The sequence below is a fragment of the Geospiza fortis genome, unplaced genomic scaffold (assembly GCF_000277835.1).
Source record: "Geospiza fortis unplaced genomic scaffold, GeoFor_1.0 scaffold50, whole genome shotgun sequence".
NCBI classification, from domain to species: domain Eukaryota; kingdom Metazoa; phylum Chordata; class Aves; order Passeriformes; family Thraupidae; genus Geospiza; species Geospiza fortis.
This window is the reverse complement of record NW_005054382.1, coordinates 591,933-607,072: the sequence shown is the minus strand read 5'-3', so window position 1 is coordinate 607,072 and position 15,140 is coordinate 591,933.

The following is a 15,140-nucleotide window of genomic DNA, read 5'->3' as shown; positions in this document are numbered from 1 at the left end:
AGGTACATTCTCATCCTCTCTTTTTTTTAACATCAAAATACCTTAAAATATCCTTTAGCTGGATATCAGCAATTGGGTTGAGTGTTCATCACACCTTTCTGGTTAGTTTCCAATATTTGCATCAGGAACCACTTGGTTGTACAGAAAATAAAATCCTATTATACAGTCTCCTATATATAGGAGACTGTACAATATACTCAGCTGCTCAGCCATAGCAAAGCAGCCTTTGTAGCACAATTCAAGGTTTGCCATTGCTGCTGTAACGGCAAAATAAACCATTCAGGATTATATTTGGAACACCACATTTCTGTCCTAAAGAATAAAATTGCTGATGAAGATGGTCACAAAAGGGCTGACCCAGCATTCCTCCAAGCCCTTCTTTGCAGGGTGGCTACATGAGAATGGATCCCAAGTATAACTAGTATTTCTATTAATATATAATTATTTTCCAGTGATGGAAATGTTAAGCCTAATCCAAAAAAAGCACAGATCTGGTTTGGAACAAATTCCTTTACTGCATCATGTCCAACATATGAATTACTGCAGTGCCTTCATGGATATTTTTAATTGTCTTGTTATATAAAACATAAACACTCAGGAAAAATGGGAGGAAGATCCTCATTTTATAGAAAGCCTGCTGATTCCCTAACGACTGGAAATGCATTTCAAGAGTTATTTGTCTTAATGCAAATCTAAGCCATGGCTATTTTTGATGCAGTGACTGAACTCATAACTTATAAAATGAAATAAAAACATTTGTCAGGAGTTGCAAACCAATTGTTGAAAGGCGTGCATTTATCATGGGATGTTAAATATAAATTTACACAAGTCCAGAAGGCTTTCCTGTGATGAGCTCTTTACAGAAATATTTAATGTTCAATTCAATTCATTCATGGCAATTAGCAAAGGCGATCATAGTAAAGTGTATTTAGCAGCCAATATTTGTCATCTGGAGACTTGAACAAATCTCAAAAACCCAGTTATGAATATGGGAGTGATTTAAGGTTTATTAATAACACAACAAACAAACCTGATTCCTGTCTCTTCAAGGAATCATTGTAATTTGCAGATTGCAGTGCAAAATGAGATGGAGCACAATGATTAACCTTGTGAGCTACAGAATAACTACTCTACATATAACAGATGTCTGCTGTGACAAGGGGCACATTACCTTCATGTTTATATTAAGAAAGAAGAGGGATTCAACTGTTTCATATGGGAGAGTTGTGGGAAAGATCTCAGAAAGCTCCCTATGAGAAGGTGGGGAATTATAAATATTTGCAAGTGTTTATTCAGGTGCCACTACAGTACACTGGTGAAACATGGACTGAATGCAAAGGGGAGTGAGGGGGAAAACATCTGATCTAAATGTTAATGGATTCATTTCACTGGTACAGATATTGACTCAGTTCATCCCATTTGGTCAACACCAGCCCTGAGCCAAAACTTGCATGTTCATTAACATCAGCTGCACAAGCAACAGGACATTTTTCAAAGTAAAATCTTGCTAGAGAAATAATACCACTGAAAGTAATTACTCCTGAATAATTAGAAACACAGGAAGCAGCTTACCTTCATAAAGGTGGGTGGATCTCAAGATATTTGGAGACAAGGCCTCAATACCCTTTTGTTTTCCTTGCACTGGGCTTTAGTATTGAAAGCAGCTGATGCCTTTGCTCTTCCATGACCATCACCCCCACCAGTTTGCACCACAAAGCCAGGTTCTTCAAGAAATGTGTAAAGTCCATCTTTGCATGAGCTGGTACAAGGATTTAGTGATTTTATTTGGAGTCCTCTTCAGCTTCTGATGGGAGAATGTAATTATTTCTGCCCCATATGAAAAACAAAAAACAAAACAGCAAAGCAGACAATAGACATAAAGGGTTGGATTCAGCTAAAACCACTGACATATTGTCATATGTATGTGACCCCATCTCAGCTTGGGGCTTCAGGTCCCACCGCATTCAAACTGCCTCATCTGAAAATGGAGCTGTAAGTGATCTCCTGGGCAGCTGTCTGATTTCTGCTGAGCTCACTTTGCCCACATGGTGACACCTACACATAGACATCTAAATGTAGGTGTCCTAATTTGGAAACTGAATATACCTGAACTTTGTCTTTATGAAAGAGAGACTATGAAAACCAGGACACAGTGAGCCTGTTTGTTGAGATGGGCCTTCCCTCCTCACCTGTAACTCTGAGCATCCAGAGAGGCTGAAGTTTTGGAGGTCTTGACAGCAATTACGCTGTAAGGCACCCATAATCATTCTCCTCTCTAAAAACTGATCCCATCATATAAAAAATTGAAGAGTCACAACTGGCTGTTTCTCTCTCCTGTTTAATAACCTTGAGCAGTCCAAATAACACACGTTTCATTCCAAAATCTTGCTGTTTAAGTTTGTCCCCTAATGGGAAATAGCTCCAGCGTTCACCAAATTCCCTTCCTCCCAAACATTGCCTGCAGGGAGTGGGTCTGGGAAGAGAATTGTTTCAGAGCACACCCAGCTCCATTTGCCCCCATGGACAGTGGCAGGAAATGATCCCAATTAATGCAGCTTTAGGAATGCTGCCATCTGTACTGACAAAGGAAAATCATGAGGCCATTGTCAGCTGCTGCTTCCTTTGCCCAGTGCTCTAGGTGGCTGATAAGAATTACTATGCTAAATGATGATAAACTGGGGGGGGGGAAAGAAGTTAGGCTCCAATCCAATACACCCCAAGGCTTCCCCAAATGTGGCAAGGATATAAGCTCAGTAGCTGGGTATGCACAGCGTTTATTAGCTCTGCTTTTCTTATCATCAATTTCTGATTTAATTTTAAAGATCTCCCAGAGGAACTCAAATGAAAAAGAATCAATTTGTGTTCCAAAGCCAGACAAAACTGGAATAGATAATGTCCAACCAAGGGAAAAATTAAATCCAACCTGCATCTTAGTTGAGCAGAGCAACTTCATTGACTGGCTAGGCAAGCATGCTGTATGTTTGGGGCACAAAAGGTGTGAAATTCCGACTTCAAGAGAAACAGAATCAGGTCCTCCAGAAAACAATCTATAAAATATATATTCACTAAAACCTACAGGCATAAGCCTAACTGTATTTATTTCACAGAGGTTATTGGTATAAAACTGCAGTATCATCAGGCAGTAAAGCAGCATTTGGCTCAGTCTCCAATGAAAAAACTGAGAAATACTGTACATGTAAGATTTGTGGCACCTCCTGCCTGCCAGTTCTCTCCATGCCTCCAAAATACCAATTTCAATTGAGACCTGGCAATCTTGTGTATATGTAAACAGACCCAAATTGCATGCAGTGCAAAATGTGCCAGGATCAGAAAGCAAAGTATTACTAAAAATGGCTTTTTCCTACAAACCAGAAACTGGAAGTGCAACTATAAACTCTGAATCAACTCTCATCTCTAATACAAAACCATTGGCCCTGCAGGGTCTCAGTGGCACCAATTAAAATTGTCTTTGTTGAAGATGATAATCACAGGAGGCAGGAAAAGGGACACACAACATTTCTGTTTTACCTTGGAACTTCCCATATGTATCAGAAGTCAGAGCATGAAGCAAAGTGAGAAAACATAATCATGTACAGTAGATGCAAAATAAGATCCAAATTCCTTTGGAGAGGAAAGAAGCACCTCAGGCTGACCCACATGAGCAAACAGCCAACAGGAAAGGGAGCCATGGCACTGCAGAACATGCTGGAGCCCTGACAGATGATCAGCCTGGGGATTGTAAAGGATTTCAAGACTGCCCAGGGTTTCTCTTCATTTCATATGAAATGTTTAACAGAATGACTTGCAGCAAAAACAAGATGGTATTTGCTAAAAGAACCACTCAGTGTAATTAAAATATTAGGAGGGTCAGAGGAATGCAGTAACCATCCTTATTCCCTCATCTACCTCCTCTGCCTGAGAGTGTGGAGAGGTGAGAGGAAGGAGGACAAGATTTCCAGTTTGCACAGCAGGATATAAACAATCTTGTGGGCTCCTGCTGTAGTACTCTACTTGTGTATTATCATCTTTGCTGAGGCTGCAAACACAAAGGTCTACACCTACTTTTCAAAATTCAAACCAAACACAACAGATGAGCAAAAGAAAAACTAAAAATAAACTTGGGATCAATAACTTGCAAATAAGAAACATCATGCAGAACAAACCCAAATCCTTCTACAGGAATATCATCCTGACAAACTTAAGCTCTAACTCTAATTTTTTATAGGAAGAACATAGTGGCAGTCTGGAAAATGGCAAAAGAAGGAAGAAAAGAAAATCTAAATGCCGTTTTGCAGCTGCAGGTGTTTGTACCCAGCATTTATACCTAACATAAAGAGTATAAAGAGGTTTCAGATCAGAAAAATAGCCTCTTCTGCCCAGGGGGAAGAACCTACAGAGGCAGAAACCAGCTGCAAGGACAATTCTGACTGAGGACATTCTCATGTAATTGGGAAAAGGCCTCTAATCATCTACAGAGCTAAGCTGTGGAGCAGCCTTTCAAAAAGAGTAGTGGGATTAGAACTTAAGCCTATAAAGATTAATTTCTCAGGTGTTGGTACCATATGGCTGTCTAAGTTAGCAGTGGGCTGGACAAGGTGATTGAGGCACTTTCCTATCTGTATCTGTATGTCTCCACATAATGAACACAATGAAAGTAGATCCAATATAAAGTAAGATAGCTCCTAAAAAACAACAACAAGAAAATGATGAAGAGTTGAAAGTTCAAAATTTTGATCAAAAATAGTTATGTGGTTAGCGAGGTTTAATTTTCACCTATGACCCTCGTTTCCAGAATGCCAAAATTCATTAAGTCCCAAAGGCAAAATCTGTCTTCAAAAGTGCTTACCAAGGAACAAGCACAGCCCCGTGAGCTGCTGTACATTCTGGGTACCCAGCACGGCACCCTTGAGCCAGAAGCCGGAGTTTGAATTTTGGTGTTCAGCTTGGTCCCTCAACCACTGTCCCTGTGTGAGAAAGGCACTCCAACTCTCCTGCCTTTACCAGCACAGCCACATGTCTGTCCTTCCCACAGGCACATTCCTCCCTCTGACAAATGGGAGGGAGAGGAGGGGCAATGGCAATATTTGGATTAAACTGATTAATCTGGAAGTGATCCAGTTCTAATCAACACTTAAAAGAAAACCCCAATTTCTTCCCCACTGCCAAAATTAGGCCTTAGTCTCCCTGATCATCCAGCACTATTGAATTCAGATGCATTTTATGTAGCTAATTCACATACAGTCAGACAAAATGGGAAAAACAACTGCTGTCTTCCAACATATTAAAAGGATCCAAAACAGCTCAATCCAAATCATCACATTTGAAAATATGTTCACCACACTTGCAAAAACTTAGGACCACCTTTTATTTAATTATTTCCAGGAAATAATGGAAGATTTCTATTAAAAGTTAAATCCCAGGATCACCTTTAGCAGAGTGCACAATGTAGGAGATCCTGGTTTAATGCAGGTTTCAGGAGTCAGATTTTGCACCATGCTTCAAGATGTAGTTTGAAACAAATGTCTGGTTATTAGTTGAACCCATTATTATTAAAGTGAGCAGTTCTGTAGCAACAGAATATGTGAACAGCTGAAAGAAATACAGAATCATGAGTCCTAAGCAAATAAAAACCTTTCATAAAGGAAACATTCCAAAATATATTTCTAAACAATGGTTGACTGCAACCAAGTAATTCACACCCCGTTGTGAAACAAACAGTAATAATTTCTAGCAGACACTGGGGCTCAGAAACAAACAACGATCCCCTTTATTTCCCCCTCCTCTTCCAACTGGGTTTACCAATAAAGTGTGATTAAAAGTAGAATATATTAAATAGAAGAACTGAACTCACTTCCCACTCTCTCCTTAGAGTAGTTTAGTAAATGCATTTTTTCCTTTAAGTGCTATTTCCAGCAGAACAGTCTTTAAAAAAAATAAATCTACAAGCTTCAAAGTCAGGTCAACACTTTAAAAAATCACTTTCTATCAAAAATATTTTTGGCATGAGGTTTGGCTATTGTTTTCAGCACTCCTTCCAAAGGCAAGTATGCTGTAACAGAGTGGCTACAAGCTCAGGCCCCACACAGGTGACAGTAGCTGTATACACTGATTTTGCAGTTCCTTGATCTTGCATGCATGGGGGCAATGCTCACCTATGCTCTGTGCTGAAATCACACACCATTTTGGTTTAAAATTACTTTGCACTTCAATAAAATTCATATTTTGTATTGAAACTATAGAGCTGATTTCCACCTTAGTCAACAATGAATGTTTTGAGTTATTTGAAGCACTCCAGTAATAAAATTCACAGTGTTAAAAGTGCAGGGTTTTTGCTAAAGCTGTGTGAGTGACAGTTTCTGGCCCTCTTAGGCAGGTGGGTATGAGGATCAGCAATTAAGTGTCAAGCACAGAAGGGCTGCCAAGGCCCCACAGGCTCTCCTGGCCCTCCAGGTTTGGGCAGGTGGAGCAGCCTTCTCCCTAGGACCTCCCCATTGTAGGACAGATGTCCTTGTGTCTGTTTTCTCTCTGACCCAGCCAATGGCAAAGGGAGGCAGCTAGCTCATGGGCAAACCTCAAGCATGTCAGAAGTTTCTGAGGTCTGTTTAATCCCTAAAAAGTTGGGTCAATTTGAGAAATCTGTATCTCCATCTGGAATAAAGACCAGTCTGCTATGGGGCCCAAAGCTTTAACAAAAGCAGAATCTCCAGAGATTTTTAGTGGTCTTAGTGTCAGAGAAGAATTAAAGTGCAAATGTTGAGGGGGACTGTGGGGTTTCTTTAAAATCATTAACATTTTGTAGTTGATCTTTTACTTTGATGCAGACCCTGAGGCTGTTTTCTTTTTACCAAACCTGTTCACTGGCAGCAGAGGTATGAACTTCGGCATTTCAGAGGTTGGGACACCATGCAAAGATTGAAAGTATTTTTTGTGCTATGTACACTGCTAAAATCAGTGTACACATCCTAATGGAAGAAAAACCACCCGGAAGAAGTTAGCTAATGCTGAATTTTTCTTTTTAAAGAACAAAAGAGTTTGCTGAAGCCTGATGAGACAGACCCAATTTTACAGAAATCTCAAGAATCTGCTACTGCTCAGTAATAAAATCATAACAGAAATCCAATAATAAAAGAACTTCAACAACAAAGTTATGTGTAAATGATTCTGCTTTGCCAGCTGTTCTAAAATGCCATTCTAAAACTTTTTCTTCTAAAACTTTCTCTGAAAGTTTTTTCCCAAGTTAAAATTACAGACATGAAAGATTTTAAAGGTAGAAATTTGAAAATTTTTATTGATGGAAATGAAATAATCTCTGTCCAGAAAGATTATTTAAAGTTTCTTATGACCATGTTTGTGGTCTTTTTCCCTTGCTCTTGCCTTCTATAAATAAAAATAATTCAATTGTAATGCAGACCATCCTTATGGATGGTCTGTATGGAGCAAAGACACACTTTCTTTTTATCTATCTATCTATCTATCTATCTATCTATCTATCTATCTATCTATCATCCGTCCATCTATCATCCATCCATCCATCCATCCATCCTTTCCATGGTACTTCGAGAAAAGCCTCAATTGGACACTGTAGCATACAAAGCAAGGATGCTTTTTCACAGAAAGTGAGAGATGACCAATATGCTGCTGCTCTTGCATCATTCTAAGCTTTACTTAAATTCTGAGTTTGAGGTTGTTTAGAAAATTGGTGACTCTGACAGAATCAGCCCCAGGAGTTTGTTACCAGTTTCTCTTAGGAAGGTGGCAATACAACTGCCAGGATGCTAAAAAATATGTCACTTTTTTATTTTGTCTTGTTTGGGAAAAGGAAACATTTTCCTGCTAGTGGTTTTGATTAGCATAACCTGACTTCTCTGCTGTGAGGTACAATAATGCCCCTCAAGACAGAGGGAATAGTGAGTCAAAGCCTGTATTACTATTTTCCCTGTAGATTTAATTTTTAGGCTTTGTAGTATTAGGGAACAGATTTTTGGCTCCTCTACATGTTCCCTGAAAGTCACTACCATGGGCCTTCCCTCTCTTCACCTCTTTGAGCAGACAAACTGGAAACAATGAAAAGATTTTAGAGAAAAGCCATTCTGTCTCTTACCTCCGTGCATAATCCCCAGATGCTTCAGTGCAAGTTCAGCTTCCCTGCAGGAAGGAAGAAGCAGCAGCTTACATCTGTGAAGGCTCCAAATTGGACCTTGGTCTCCAAGCTCTGAATGCCTCAGATATCAAAGGAAGATAACTGAATGAATCCCAAAAACAATCTAATTAGGAAAATTATTCTGGACCTGAACAGGTGTGCCAGAGCAATTAGCCATCTGTACTCTGAGTGGACCCTACTTAAGGAAGTAGAAATAAAGGTTTTAGAAATTCCAAGACAGTTGGGGACAAAGGGCATTGCACACAAAATTTGCACACCATATGAAAAAAAACTCTCCAAGCCTTATTTAGGCCTTTTTCCTGTCACCCTTCTCCTTCTAAACCTCCAGCATGGAGATTAGGCTCACATAGACCACTTACATCCTCATTTCATGCCATCCAAAAGTTCAGCTGTATTGAGTGTTCAAGAGTATGATTTGGGGAGGAAGGATTTACCACCATGAATATTTGCAAATGGTCTACAGGAAAAATTAAAATGCAACGGACTCACATATAATGAATAAAATACTGAAGCTCCCTCACATATAGATGCCAAAGGTAAGTTTGGCTTCTTCAGCTCTGTGTGTGTATATAGAAATATAAACCCACACAGGGTTACAATGCAGAAGCTATGCTATGTTTGCTTAACAAATGAAATATAGATACTTAAATGAAAATTAAACAGTCAAAACTTTGTTATTGTAGTAGAGCCAAACAAGCGTAAAAATGCATAGAATAAATAATCTATATAATCCTCTGGTTAAAATAATTCAACTCATATCAACTCCAAGGATTTGCTTATGCCTGTCTGCCTGACTAGGTCTCTGTCTTTAATTTAAACTGCAAATAGGACATGCAGTTATCTTCTGAAGGACTTTGCAATTGCTTTTCTCTAAATTGTTTGTAGGATTCAGCTGGTTCTTAATCTGGATGGGACGAGATATGTCATACAGAGAGCCTTGTCTGCAATTTCATTTCAGGTTTTTGTAATCAATTTCTTAATAGGATTATATTCAGGGTTCATTACTTAGCACTGAGCCTTAAGTTTTCCTTGGCCCTATACTTTACAGCAACACTCCTACTGTAACATTGGATAAAGTTGTTTACTCCTTATGTATCTGTAATTATCAGCACTGAGTGTAAATGACATAATGCTGAGAATGTATTTAAAATAACAAAAGATGGAAGAAAAGCTAGATATCATTTCCAAGCCAAGTGTACAGCATGAAGAAGAGATATTAGAAAATATCTATCTGCTTAGAAAATATTTAATTTTAAACCCTCAGAAGCCTAAATTGTAAGCAAACAAACAAAGGGCGAAAATGGGAATAAGTGGGATCACACTTCTCTGAAATTATTTCATTTCTGATTTCCATAAGAACCAGAGATGCCTCTTTGAAAATCCTGATGGACACTGATTGTACCTGCTCCCTCAGCCTGTGTCAATCTCCCAAGGGCTGCTACAAAAAGTCCTCAGGCAGAAACCAAGCCACACTGCTTATTTTTGTTTCCTCTTTTTACAGTTTCTGTCCAAATACTTTGACCCCAAAATTTTAGGGTTTAGAAGACAATAATACTGGGTGTCAGTCAGTCGCTTTAGCAGTTTCACCAGGTGAAAGGATATTAACTACAAAGGCTGTGAGCACCATGTAAGCCAGCACAGGGCTTTGCCTCAGAACAGCAGCATAGAATCACAGAATAGTATTGTTTGGAAGGGGCCTTTAAAGGTCATCTAGTCCAGACCCCCTGCCTTAAGCAGGGACACCTTCCACGACAGCAGATTGCTCAAAGCTTCATTCAGCCTGGCCTTGAACACTCATAGGAATGGGGCATCAGCTTCTCTGGGCAGCCTGTTCCAGTGCCTCACCTTCATTGTAAGCAAATTCTTCACTGTATCTAGTCTAAATCTACTCTCTTCCACTTTAAACCATTCTGTCCTTGTCTGACCTCTACATGCTCTTGTCAAAAGTTCACATCCAGCTTCTTGTAGGTCCTCTTCAGGTACTGGAAGGTGCTATAGGGTCATCCCAGACACTCCTCCAGGCAGAACAGTCCCAGCTCTCAGCCTGTCCTCACAGGAGAGGTACTCCAGCTCTCTTACCATCTTCATGGCCCACATCCTTCTTATGTTGGGGGTCCCAGGGCTGGACACAGGACTCCAGGTGGGTTTTCACCAGAGTGTCCTGTTCCTTCATCTTGTTAAAGAACTACAAGGTTTGTAGAGAGGGATGGGGATGCGCATTTTTATTTTATACATGGATGTACATGATTGTGGTCCAGAGTCATCTCAACAGAAGGTGCCTATGGAGCACCATGGGGTGCAATGGCTTCTGCACAGGTGCCTGGGAGGGCCACTGGGCAGTGGAGGAAGAGCCTCCCAGAGCAGGCTACAAACCAGCTCCCATTTTTATAGAAACCTGCAGAAAATGTCAGGTCAGTGCTGCTCCACTGGCTGCCAGATCTCCTGTGCTACCTCTGCTGGAGAGAACTCATTCACAGCCTGCTCCAAACCCACCCAGCCTCTCCCAGCCTGCTGCTCCCCACTCCCCCGCCCAACCCCACTCTGACCTGAACCCAGGAAAAGGAAAGGACCCTTATAAGGATGTTTACAGGGGAGGAAAAAAACACCAAAAAAACCCTAAACATACAACTGAAGAGTTCCTCCATCACTAAGAAGTCCAGTCAAGAAGTATGAATGGTCTGGCAACACTGACAAAAAAATTTTTTATTAGAGCCATAACAAACAGGGATTTGCACCAGTATGAGCTGCTTGAAATCAATTATTGGAGCACAGATTGAGTCATAGGGAAAAAACCCTGACACAGCATCTCAAAAACTCAAAATTTAATATTTTTTAATATTGTTGCTATTATTATTATGCAAAATAACAAAATTCCTTTTTTTGTTACCTTTAAAACCCATACTTAATGTGATTTTTGTCAGTTTAAAATCTGCATAAATCTCATTCTTGCACAAAACAAGAAAACAGACAGTACCTCATGAAATGGGTTCAGGGGTATATGACGGAGCTACTCTTCCATTGCGGACGCCTTCCACTTCATCCAAACACACAGCTAGGCAGCCACTTTGTGAATTTCTCCTTTTCTCTTCCTACCCCTATAACCCTCCATAGTTTCAGTCCTCATAAAAGGAAAATTTATGCAGTGCTCAAGCACACCTTCAGGGTGTCTTTTCTCTGAGAATCTCAGCTATGTCCAAAGACACAGTTTCTTATTCGCTTATGAAAACTCTCTGATAAGGGATGCAAGATAAAAGGGTAGTGGGTTACCAGAGGGCAATCAGCGTCCCAGCCCCACAATACTGACCAGTACATAGAAATAGTTCTGCATTTCCCCAGATTATCCCTTGTTGAAGATTGCATGCAAGATGTTTTCCATTACCATCTGTATGGCAGATTACCTTTGTCAAGTGAGCAGTTTGCCTGATCTCTCTCTTTGAGTGACCACATTCACACCTCCCCTGGGAGGGGACCTCTGCTGATAACAGACTATTGAATATCAGTGCATGACTGATAAGAACTATAACATCCCATTGTGAGATGCTCCGCCCAGAGGGAGGAGCCAAGCACTGCTACCCCATATACTCTGAGATTCTGTAACTCCAGCATGGCTTCTCTCCACGGGATTCCCTAGAGGAACAGCAGCTGCCTCTTCCTCCTGGATCTCTAGAGGAAGACTACATCCTTCTCTACAGATTCCCCTTGCTCCAACAGAACCACACCTGATACATCAGAGGACTGCAGCCACATTTTCAATCGGACTGCCACCAACACCCGGGCCGACAGGGTGCCAGGTTGGGTTCTGACTCTGTCAGTGTTGTTCTAGTGGACTGCATTGTTTATTTTATTCTTTTTTTTTTTCTCTATTAAAGAACTGTTATTTCCTGCTCCCGTATCTTTGCCTGAGAGCCCCTTAATTTAAAATTATAGCAATTCAGAGGGGTGGGGAGGGGTTACATTCTCCATTTCAGGGGAGGCTCCTGCCTTCCTTAGCAGACTCCTGTCTTTCCAAACCAAGACATCCCTGGACATCAGTCCTCCTCCACACCCTCTTCAGACAACACTTGTAAAGCATCAACTCCTGATAGGCAAAAGCAATGCATGGCTGTCAGGTGTGCCAGTCCCACGGGTCACAAACCTGTTGCCAACAGCTTGGGATGCAGCAAGGCTGGAGGCATCTGGGTTGCTTCCCAAGGAGAGCCAGACCTGGGACAGAGGGGGCTGAGCATCCCTGGCTGCAGGGAGGGATTTGGGCTGGAGAGGAGTCACACAGGCAGGAAAAGGATGGGGGTGGAGAAGGCAAGTTTTGTGCACATGCAGCAAAGGCAGCAGTAACCCAGTGAGTGCAGGAATTGCAGAGGTCAACTCTGGGGAGCTGTGCTAAAAACTTCCTGTAAAAAAAATCTGCCCATTCTCCCAAAGTACTGATGACAGGAGACAATGAAGTAAATTAATCAATCCTTCACTAAATGCATGTATTCCTGAAGTTCAAAGTGTTTTCCCATTCATTGAACAAATCCTCATTGACTAGGATATTTCCAGTCACTTTTGTTTAGGAATCCAGTCAGTTACTAAAGAGAGAAAAGTTGGATTATTTCTGTGCTTATCTTCCAGAAGAGCAAACTCTTGCAGACTCTACTTAACGACCTAAGAGGGGAAAAATAAACAGAACATTAGAAAGGTTTGAAGTCCTTGTGGAAGAAAGGATCTAATCCTGATTGTGAGAGTATACTGACAGTATAATAGGATAAAATAATGCATCCCTTTAAAGTCATACTATACATTTTATATTGTACCTATATATTCACTGGAAAGCAGAACTGAACCATAAAAAAAAAAAGTTATGTGAAATGCAGTGTAAAATATAAATGAGCTGGTTAAAGGTCGTGTGTCTCATAAGCCAAAGCAGAACAGAGAGTGTTCAGTCTCAATAGCTGTACCTTCAGCATGAACTGAGGAAAAGGGGGGGATGTGTGCAGGCAGGTTTCATATGAGCACACCTGAAGCTTTGCTCCTGTGGCAAGAAGAGGGTTGGGTGGTGCATGTGCTACACTGCATGGAGGTAAGGAAAGAACAGAGGCTCAGGCTGACTACCAAGGCAAAGCTCCCAGTCTTAAAAGAGATATTTTGAGATTTTTAACATCCATTGCAGATCAGGTCTGAGGTGGTCCTTTAAATAGAACTTTCAGCCTTGACAATACAAAGGTTGTTAAGTAGTGCTTCCAGAAATGTGCACACACCTGTCTCCAAGGGTTTAAAACTGGCACAGTGATATTTAAATCAGCTGAATATGCTACAGGATAAGATAACATCTCCTCAGGGTAAAGAACTGACACTGGTTATTCCCTCATTCCCACCCCAACCTTTACTTACCTAGCTATATACTATAGACTTCAATTGTATTTGTCATATTTGGGAACTTTCTCTTGCAAATACCAGTTGTTTCCTCCTCTTGATAGACTAGATTTTTTTTTCTGCTAAAGTTTCATTGTATAAAACTTCTATTTCCAAGGACCACCAACAATTGTAACATGACTTCCTTTTACCAGCAGGTGCTCTCATCTGCATTCACACTGCTGCTCACAGCCAGCTCTGAAGGCAGACAAGTTCACTGCAAGGACTGAACATGCTCAGTGTCCAGCATGTTTTTAGTAAATACAGATTTCTTAACCATCACTCTGCTGATTGCAAGGGCCAGATTTTAGTGTTACAACAGAAAAACAGGCTTAAGACACATCTGGAAGAAGATCTCAGTTTTCAGCACAAATTTACATGGCCAACTTTGCAAATAATATCCTAGTGTTTAGCGTGGTCTTGTTCCAAAAATCCTAGAGGGAGTTCAGTAATTTCCACTCCAAAGATGCAAAACATCTCATTGCCCTCTGAGATTTCTTACATATTATGTATAAACCTTCAGACACCACAATGAGTGCAGTACGTACAAAGTAAATGATGTGTATTTTGAATTGTTGTGTGCAGTAAGTAACCATGAGAACTAACAAGAGGAATACGAGCTCATACTCAACCTAGGGTCATGCTTTTCTGCTTTCTTGAGTTCTTTCAGATTATTTAGCAAGGAACCAATTCAGAACTGACTGAATGGTTATGCCTCTAGGACCAAAGTCTCAGCATGGTACAAAATATCTGAGATAAGGAAAAGAAAGAGAAAAAATATATTTTTTCTTCCAAGAATTTATTTCTCATGCAAGCCATAACCAGCATCTCTTCCTCCAGAAGATACCTGGGCAACCCTGGCACAGCAGCCTGAAGGACCACACTATTGCTTTCATCCATCCATCCATCCATCCATCCATCCATCCATCCATCCATCCATCCATCCATCCATCCATCCATCCATCTAAATGAGCACTTTGCTGCTAGGCACCCTCATGTGCCCTGGAATGGATATTTCCAGTTCCTGGTCTTTAGGCCAAAATAAAGAACATATCACTGAAAATGTTTATTTTTTTGGAAATAATCCCACATTTCATTCCAAATCAAGCAAACACTTGTCAGGACCTAAACCAAAAATTTCAGCCAGCACTGGTGCCCCCCCAAATACACACTCCTTCATTCAGATGGTCAGGACATTTACCTGAAGCATGTAAAATTTACTTTAAATCTCATTCTCTATGTAAGGCAATTTAATTTTTATCATCCACCTTCTACATGGCTTGTTTTTCAAGTGATAAGTGTTGTCTGGGCAGAGTTCTCTCTCTCTTGTTCACACCACAGAGCTTTGTGGAGAACACTGGGCTGCTGCCTGGGGGAGGAGCTGCATTATGCCTCACTCCCAGCATGTCTCAACTCTCAGCACTGCTGCCTATTTTCTCCTAATATCTGCACATTAATAATGGATGGCATAGCACCACCAGGTCGCCCTGAGGAAGATCTGCCTGCAAATAGCCTTTAGCCTTGCATTTCATAACCGGTCCTCAGAAAAACTGGGATGGGAGGAGGAGGGAAGGAGTTGAAATTCCTG